Source organism: Barbatula barbatula, assembly GCF_947034865.1.
Source record: "Barbatula barbatula genome assembly, chromosome: 7".
NCBI lineage: Eukaryota > Metazoa > Chordata > Actinopteri > Cypriniformes > Nemacheilidae > Barbatula > Barbatula barbatula.
Genome location: NC_136770.1, coordinates 11,523,071 through 11,533,410, shown reverse-complemented (window position 1 = coordinate 11,533,410; position 10,340 = coordinate 11,523,071). Strand labels below are relative to the sequence as shown.

Genomic DNA, 10,340 nt, shown 5'->3' with positions numbered 1-10,340 from the left:
TGATAGATATCAAGTTCAGTTTTAAACAGTCTGGCAGGCCCAGCAATGATTTAACATTTTTATCAACAACATGAAATTGCAACAGGTGTGATTTTTGTTTGCTGTTTAAGCATTGCAGCATTACAGTTCCTTGTGTTTGAATCACAGTTCCTCCGTAAGCCACCAATTCATTTTCATTAATTTTCTCATTTTTTTCTTACTGCTTGGTATGTTTCGGTTGAAATGACATTGCACTTGGCTCCTGTGTCAATTTTAAGCTCAAGGGGCTTGCCATTTACTGTCAGGCTGCAATGTATCTCCTGCTTGTTAGCCATACAATGATTGACTGCATCTACTTGACTGGCACCAAGACATAGCCCGTCAATATGAAATGACTCCTCGCTGCTGTCTGTGTCTTCATCAGTGATCTGATAAATGGATTTGGAATAGTCTTTTGATGCCGATCTGCACTGACATTGTTGTCCGAAAGCTTTGCATTGATCACGCTTTGCTGGATGATTTTCACCACAGTTTTTACAGTTAACAATGTTCTTTGTCCCGCTCGTGTATTTTTGTTGTGGTAGCTGCCGGTGCACAACGGCTTTTCTCTCTTTCGCGTGAAAACGGACTGCATCAATGCTCGTATGCCCGCTACGCGGTGCAGCTAGCATCTTCGTGTGCTGTTCTGTTAATTCGCTGATTTGGCGTATTTTGATATTTGTGTGTAAACAATCGAGAAAAACTGTATGTCGGTATTACAGTTTTTCTCGATTGTTTACACACAAATATTGGTCCTTGAGACACAATGACCACAACATGTAACTCATGCACCAACCCCTGAACCAATTCTGCTAAACTACAAGCACAATTCCTGCTTTACACTCACATTGCACTTCTAAAATACACTTTTTTCAAAACACTACACCCAATTCTCTGCATTTGGCACAATTTCGGGGCATAAAAATCTCTTGTTTTCACAAGGAACACACTGCCATTCAAATATCCACACTGACTCATCACATGGGCAAACACCTGTCACAAACGCTTATACCCCTTCTCCAAGCTACGGAAGACGCATGTGGAGATATAGCAGTTGATGCTTTTCATGGCTGGACTGAAAAACATTGCTTGCGATGTGGATGAGGTGCTGTGGCCAGACCCAGACCGAAGAGAAGATGCAGCATAGTTTTTTTTACTGTAACTGTATACAGTCAATTCTTCTGTTGTTTTGTATGTACACCACTGTATGTGCAACTTTGCGTTGGTTGGGATGTACACTGTACATTGTTTTTGTTGGAAAAATAAAATATATTTGTTATTGTGTATTTGTGTGTTCTGACTATAAAATATATTATATATATATATATATATATACACTAAAAATATTTTACAACACACTTATGTATGTACTTACAGTTTTTCTCAATTGTTTACACACAAATATTGGTACTTGAGACACACTGACCACAACATGTAACTCATGCACCAACCCCCTGAACCAATTCTGCTGAACTACAAGCACAATTCCTGCTTTACACTCACATTGCAGATCTAAAACACACTTTTTTCCAAACACTACACACAATTCTCTGCATTTGGCACAATTTTCGGACAGAAAAAGGAACACACTTCCATTCAAATATCCACACTGACTCATCACATGGGCAAACACCTGTCACAAATGTGTAAACCCCTTCTCCAAGCTATGGAAGACGCATGTGGAGATATAGCAGCTGATGCTTTTCATGACTGGACTGAAAAACATTGCTTGTGATGTGGATGAGGTGCTGTGGTCAGACACAACCCGAAGAGAAGATACATCATAGTTTTTTTTACTGTAACTGTATACAGTCAATTCTTCTGTTGTTTTGTATGTACACCACTGTATGTGCCACTTTGCGTTGGTTGGGATGTACACTGTACATTGTTTTTGTTGGAAAAATTAAATATATTTGTTATCATGTTTTTGTGTGTTCTGACTATAAAAACTATTTTATATATATATATATATATATATATACTAAAAATATTTTACAACACACTTATGTATGTACTGTCTGTAGTAAGGTAAGTGTAACACACTTTTATATAGAGCACATCAGTGTTCAACTGGTTCTTATAAATGTTTATTCATATGATGGTTTGTGTGTGTCATTTGAAAACAAAATACCATTTTGAGAGGAAAGAACATTGTTTTGAATGTAAAGTTTAAATTTGAAAGAGAATTGAGGGGTTTTGCCCATTGTGTTTGTGTTTTTGGATTTGTGTGTAGAGTTCTGAGAGTATGAGGCATGTTTTCAGAAAATGTGTGTAAACAATTGAGAAAAACTGTAAGGGAATAGCGTTGAAATTTTAGATGTTATTTATCCGACCGTTTTCAATATGTAGAAATAAACAATGAGGTGTCACGCAAATCGCAAGTCCAGTACTGTGTACCAGAGGGCTCAGTCTTAGGGCCTATGCTATTCGCATGATACATGCTACCTCTTGGAGATATAATAAACCGACACAGAGATTTCACTGTTATGCTGATGATACGCAACTTTATATTTCCTCGAAGCCTCATGAAACACAGCAATTCCATCGAATAGTGCAATGCATAGTCGATATAAAAAAGTGGATGAGTAACAATTTCTTATTACTGAACTCGGAAAAAACTGAAGTGTTACTTATTGGACCGAAAACGACCATACGTAACAACCTAGAATACTGCTTAACTATTGATGAATGTTCCATAAAACCCTCATCTTCAGCACAGAATCTTGGCGTTTTATTCGATACAGCTCTGTCATTTGAGAAACATGTCACCAACATGTAAAAATGCATTTTTCAATCTTAAAAATATATCTACACTACGTCATATGCTGTCACCATCAGATGCAGAGAAGCTAATTCATGCCTTTATGACAACAAGACTAGATTACTGTAATGCACTATTAGGTGGTTGCCCTGCAGGCCTATTACAAAAACTCCAACTGGTCCTAAATGCGGCAGTTTGAGTTCTTACACATACAGAAAAGTATGAGCATATTAGCCCGGTTCTGTCAACATTGCACTGGTAACTTATAAAGCATTGCATTAACTTTAAAATCTTGTTTATTGCCTATAAAGCCCTGCATGGTTTAGCTCCTCACTACTTGAGTGAACGTCTCTCATATTACAGTCCTTCATGTGCACTACTCTTTCAGGCGTTCGGTCAGTTGGTAATACCTAGAATTTCAAAATCAAGCGCAGGTGCCAGATCCTTTTCCTATCTAGGATCTAAACTTTGGAACAGTCTTCCCCGCACTGTCCGGGAGGCAGACACACTCTGTCAGTTTAAATCTAGACCAAAGATGCATTTTTTTAATCTTGCATACACTACACTATCACAATATATATATTCCGAAGGTTTAGGCTGCACTAATTAGATCAACCGGATCAACTGATCCATTTGTTGCATCAAAGAGTGCAGAACAGTACTCTACTCTCACCCAGTCTTGTCTCATTGTTCCAAGGTTACTAGAGCGGGCAGGACGCAGTCCAAGGTTATCAGAGCGGGCAGGACGCAGTCCATGCCAAGACCTGACAAATGCTGTGATGATAGAGCTTTACAAAGGACGTGGCGACTCTACAAAATTATTAATGATAATCTTATTAATGATAATCTTAAATCTAATTATTTTTCAGACACGCCATATCCTCCTATCGGCTCAGCAGGAGGTGATCTGAGCGGACTAAATGACTGCCAGAGGAGTAAATTCTCTTAAAGGGACAGTGCAACACATTTGTAATCTAAAAATGTAAAACGAAACATATTAATCCATACAATGTTATATATAGAACAATTAAACAACAATATAAATTCAACAGAAAAGAGAAGGGGATTTTTAATGAAAAGAAAACAACCATAATAAATCTGTTACATATGCAAACGTTTGTTGCTAGTGCTATGCAAATTGTAAACATTGCTAAGTTATGAAATTACAGTATTCCCAGCTAACATAGTTACGTTGTGACGACGTACCTGGACTGGACAATATTCTTTGCCACGACATACCATAATAGAGTTCCAGCGACGTAACTTTGCGATTCCCATATTTGTCCTGACAACGTAACATTGGACGTTGTTGGGACATGGTTATTACTTCCTGAAGAAATGCCTGGAATGTACTATATTTGTCGCAGCGACGTACCAAATAAAGGAGCACGTCCTAAGACCAAACAGTCACGTTGTTTTGGTGTCTGCTGTGGCAAAGCATGAGTTGTAAGCACGGACCCCTGCGGGGGCCTTTGTTGCGGCGATACTGGCTTCTGTAGAGTTGGTGTCTGCTGCGGCAGAGCACTAGTTGGAAGCACGGGCCCCTGCAGGGGTGGTCTCTGTAGCCATACTGGATTTGTGGTGCTATAAGGGGGTATGCTGCGGCAGGGGTTAAGAAGCACGGGCCCTTGCGGGGCGATCGCTGCGGTGATACTGGCTTTGTAAAGTGGAGTATGCTGCGGCAGAGTACGAGTTGGAAGCCCGGGCACTTGGGGAGGCTGGTTGCTGTGGTGAAACTGAATTCTGTAGAGGTGAGGTATGGTTAGCTGAGTACGTGATGGGCTCCTATGGGATGAACGGTGCATCACTACCGCTGGTGATTTGATGGAGAAGATTTGATGACTGCGCTCGTTAAAATTACAAACGACCTGTTTATAGCATCAGATAAAGGTAACATCTCACTCCAAGTCCTGCTTGACCTTAGTGCTACGTTCAATACTGTAGACCATAACATACGTCTAAATCGCTTACACAATTATACCGGTATTGAGTGACAGGCACTACAATGGTTCAGATCTTACTTATCAGACAATTTGTCCATTTAAATGGGGAATCATCATTACCTTAGGGATCGGTTCTAGGACCCTTACTATTCTCCATATACATGCTGCCCCTTGGAAACATTATTAAAAAAAACATGGAATATGCTTCCACTGCTATGCAGATGATACCCAGCTATACATCTCATCAAGACCAGATGATTCCTCCCAGCTATCCAAATTAGCAGAGTGCATCGAAGATATAAAACATTGGATGCCTTGTTATTTCCTACTTTTAAATTCTAATAAAACAGAAATATTACTTATCGGACCAAAGACACGTAAACCGAATATTTCTGATTATAACCTGCAAGTTGAATGATGTACTGTAACTCCAACAAATACAGTAAAAGGTCTAGGCGTTATATTAGACAGCAACCTGTAATTTCGAAATCACATCTCAAATGTCACAAAAACAGCCTTTTCAACCTAAGAAATGTTGCCAAATTACGAAATATTCAATGTGTTGCTGAAGCAGAGAAGTTTATTCGTGTATTTGAGACCTGAAGACTAAACTACAGTTAGTTCAGAATGCAGCTGCCAGAGTTCTAACCAGGTCCAGAAAATACGATCACATAACCCAATGTTATCAACCCTTCACTAGCTACCCATTAAGTATTGTATTGACTTTAAAGTTCTTTTAATCACGTATAAAGCCTTAAACGGTTATGTTTAAAGCCTTAAACACCATGTACTGTGTTTTACCTTTACGTTTTTCGGTTTTCTTATTTTCCCCTGTAAAGCTGCTTGGAAAACGTAATTGAATTAAAACGGCCAGTAGGTGGCATCAAGGCATTGCTCTATTGATATAACTTAACAGTCAATGTTCAACTTTTTCTTTCAAAAACACAAATTTACATTCTGATTTTTTAATAATATAACTTATCTTTTGAGAAAGCCTTAACTGGTTTGCAAATCTTAAGGATGATTAAAAAATGTACCTTAGTGACTGAGAAAACATTTAAAAGGACATAGGCTACAGGCCAAGCAGTTTGTGCAAAGGGGTACAGTGACAAACCAAGCTCAACCAAGACCAAAACGAAGTATTTTTACTGCCAAATTTACAAATGCTTTCACACTGTTTGTCAGAACAGATAACATCACTTTCTAAAACTAACTCATAGGCTAAAGTCAAAGTGAACAGCTGTTCAAATTGTGAATTACAACACAAATATATAATCTGTATTTTTTATTCCAAATTTATGTTATGCAAATATATAAATCCCTATTTACACCTTCTGTCATAGACATGTAAAGTGAGCGACAGAATATTACCATACATTTAACCTTTTGTGAGGGACCCTCTTCCTGAAATACATATCCACCTATAATTTTTTTGTGTAAAGAAACATATACATTTATTAGATAGTGAATGTGATACAGTATAAAGACAACATATTGTTTCCAAACTTAGAAATAGTTGGCTACTCTTGTTGGAGGTATAAAACCGAGAAGAGACTTTTTCTCACATCAGACACACACATCAGAGACAAAACAAGGACCTGACACAGACAGGTATAACACAGGTGTATGAATACAGACAAATCTCAGCTGAGACACAGTGGCATTTATTGTCCAGATTTTTCCGGCTATTGTATAAGAGCAGACCTGACACATATAAAATTGTGTAAGAGAATGAACCGTTAGAATTAGAAAAATAACATTTAAACTTCAAATATGAACTTTTAATTAACAAAAAGGTTCAAAGTTTAACTTAAAAGTTCTATAAGTAACCCTTTTTTATGTGGTGTACAGTTAGAAGTTCTTTTTAGAACCTCTATTGTGGCAAAAGGGTTCGAATTAGAACCTGGCCTGTTACCAAGGTTCCTTTTTTAACCTTTTCTAAGATTGACTAGGACTATATGGACTATGTTCTGCTTTTTTGTTTTTGCTGTTATCATAATTCTTATTATTATAATTTTATTTTCATAATTTTAGCCTACTTTAGTTTACATTTACATATATATAAAGATGAATACATAAAAATGTGAATACACATTTGTTTTTAGTGGAACACCACATCTCCAATCGTGTAAACTTATTTCTAACATCTAAAATTACATAGGCGTATGATTTCAAGAGCCAGTAATATGTTCAAGCAAACTCTGAATGCTTCTTCCCTTAAACTACTTGGAAACTGCGCTCATAGTCAGTCATAGTCCTGGATATTGCATGTGGGGAACCTTAAAATTCCAATTGGAACCCTTCATTAAAGGTTCATTATAGAACCAGCAGAGTTCCTTTTGGAACCATCTCTAGTCATCATTACAGTATTATTATTGTTATTATTATTATTATAATACTACCATTACATCATCTCATAAAAGACACAACAGCATGATTCTACACTTAATGTTTATTGCAGATATATATATATATATAAGATCTTAAGACAGGACATCACTAAGCAAAAAAATTCAAAATAAAAAAATTCCACAAATAAAAATCCATGTCATTTTACATACAGTATATGTAACTATATGCAACTGGATATGTTTAGATAGATTCCTCTAGATCATGTATTAACATGAATAGGCTCCATTTATTTAAACAAACAATTTGCCATTTTTTGTTTCAGTACTATGGCTCATTAAATACTTCTTAAAAAAATATAAGAGTGTTTTTCATTTTGGAGCATACTCAATGCTGAATATGAAGTACATTGCCATTAATATCACTATAGCTGTGGTGACATCATCCACTTCACAGACCTTCTCACCCTCCATCATTATTTCCAAGATTAATTCTACACCCAAGGAACTTCCTTTTATGCACAGTATAGGGTTGAGTATATTTGGTTCCTAAACAAGGAAATAATAATAGTATACAATATTATACAAGCCGCGCTTGGTGTGAACACACACTGAAAACCCTAATAAGTTAACTGAACTAAATTGATTGAGTAAACTCGTTGCCTCAATTTAATTGAGTAATGGAGTCTCCTAAAACTAGCATATTTAAGCTCATTTAACTTGGCAGTTTTGTAGACTATACTCAAATCATTGAGTTCACCAAACTTGGTGCTTATATAATGTACTTAAATTATTTATTCACTTAACTTGGTAATAATTTCAAGTGTAGTTATATATTTAAGTTAACTCAACATGCAAATGTTGTTCTTATTTTTGAACCTTTGTGCATAGCGAACTAAAATAAAACAATGAACAGCATATTTAATCTTTGAATTTTTATTGACAAAATGTCTATATTAATGAAAATACAGTAAAATACTACTGTAATGGAAACGGGTCACACCAACACTGCAAAGGTGGTGACAACAAAATTAGCAGTACATCAACTGTACAACACTTTTTACCTCTAACAATTTTTGATGTACTGAACATGTAGGCTAAACATAACAACTACATTTCACCATTAAATATTTGTGCAAACAAGGCACATTGTCACCGAACATTGTCTTTAGCCCTTATGTCACAATATTACAGTACAAACTATACTGTAATATAAATATTACTGGGTCGTAACCACACTAAAGATCTGTACAATTGTAACAATATCCCAAGTTGTATTGAACTCCAATTGTAGAACTCAAGGGGTAAAAAAACAAAATAAAGGGTGGTGTTTCACAGTGACGTTTCTTAAGAAAAAGCTGGTTGAGACTGCACTTTAGGCTTGAGAGCATTTTGTCCCATTGACATTAGAACACGCTGGATGAAATCAAACGTGTTGTGGAGTGATTGGCACATCAAGGATAGTATTGTGATGATCAGACACCTAATAAAAAACAGGTATAAATATAGTATCGTGATCAGGAATCAAAGGTTTATCATCAAATGTAATTCATGTAAATGTATTAAATGTAAGCGGTGCTATTTCCCGATCGAGTCCCCATCGTGTTTTTGTCTGAATTTTTGCCAGATGAACTTTTAAACTACTGATGGAGTTGAACATACAAAGACAGTCATTGTGTAGGCATGGAAAAGGTACAGTGTTTTGATGACCACCATGTTTCAAACGATAATGTTTGAGAAGTTCCTCTCTTTTTGCTGTGTGAAAAATGCAATACTTACATTTCCACATGTCCTTGTTTCATGTTACCTGTAACAGCAAAAGTTGAAAATATTAAGTTTAACTAAATCTGTGCAAAAAAAAGTAAATTACATTATAATTCAGATGGTAATAAAACTTAACATCATACCTTGAGAACATTATCCTGAAAATATTGCTAATTAACTGGGACACTGACAAAGATTGCCCTTGTAACGCTGACGTTAACCCACATGGTCTTAAGTTAAGAAGCAAGGAGCTGCCATGTGCTTTCTCTCAAAGAAAACCGATTAGGCTACTTCTTCGAATATGTATACCTCACTGGTAAAATAAGAAATAAGTTGCCTTTTCAATAATGATCACAGAAGTGGCTGCCATGTACTTTACCACAGAAATGCACGATTGCACAAGTGTAATTAAGTGTATTAACTTATATGTTTCAGTATTTCAAATCAAACAAAGAACCATTTGATATATCAGTTATCAAAGCGTCACCGTAACAAATCTAAATTGTTAAGTTAATTGGTGGCTGACTTTATGCTAGCAAGTTTGACCGGGCTACGTTGTTTTTTATTATAGAAACGTATCCCCAAGGGTTTAAACAAACATTTCACTCTTAAAAAAAATAAATCGCACAACCTAACTTATATATATATATATATATATAATATATATAAATAAAATGGCTCACCGAACACATCACATACACAGTCTTACTGTGTGTTCACATTGAGCGTGAATGAGGCGTCAAAAACGCGCTATTCGCGAGTAGTTGGACGCTTGAACATTTTGTGTTTACTCGCTTCATTCGCGAGTGAAATTCGCTTCACGAAAATGTTTTTACAACTTACCAGATTCTCCGACCTCCTCACTCACTTTCTTCCAAGCAAGATCCTTTTTATTCCTATTTTTATAAAAATATGAACACGTATCATATAGCTCCGGGTGTCCACACACTGAGATGAGCTTGTCCTCCATTTTGTATTTCTGCCTCTGCTCGCTACGTCGTCTACGTCACTACTAGAGCAGGCTCCTGATTGGTTAACGCGGCGCGAATTTTCGCCAAAATTCAGATTTGTCAACTCACGCAATTCGCCTCATTCGCGCTATTCGCGCCATTCGCGCCGCCTCATTCGCGCTATTCGCGCCGCAAGCGCGTCTATCGCGTCTTTGCATTGACTTAACATGTAAATCCCTCGCGCTTGACGCCTCATTCGCGCTCTATGTGTACACACAAGGCTTGTTTGAGATGCGCCTCGCCTCGCCTGAAATGTAGGTGAGAGTAGGCGGCTGCAGTATGGGGAGGGGTCAAAAAAGACCTTTGAAGTCGGACACTTCGTGAATCTCGCTGTTTTGTCGCTTGCAAACGTGAACAATGGAGGAGATCGCGTTCGCGTTTTTTATCGCAGACGAAGTGGATGTAATCGAAATACCACTGTTTTTACATGAAGATGGTTACAATAATAATCACTGAATGTACTGTGAAATAATGTCCAAATAAACAGCTTACACAA

At 36.9% G+C, this 10,340-nt stretch overlaps 1 long non-coding RNA gene across 1 annotated transcript; it reads right to left on the bottom strand.

The window, feature by feature from the left end:
* Positions 1-7,993: 7,993 nt before the first annotated feature.
* LOC306896882 lies at positions 7,994-10,123 on the bottom strand. Its single transcript, XR_013786964.1, has 3 exons — positions 9,678-10,123; positions 8,850-8,877; positions 7,994-8,553 (listed from the first exon to the last, which is right to left on the bottom strand). It is a non-coding gene; the product is annotated as an uncharacterized lncRNA (long non-coding RNA).
* Between the last annotated feature and the right edge of the window lie 217 nt (positions 10,124-10,340).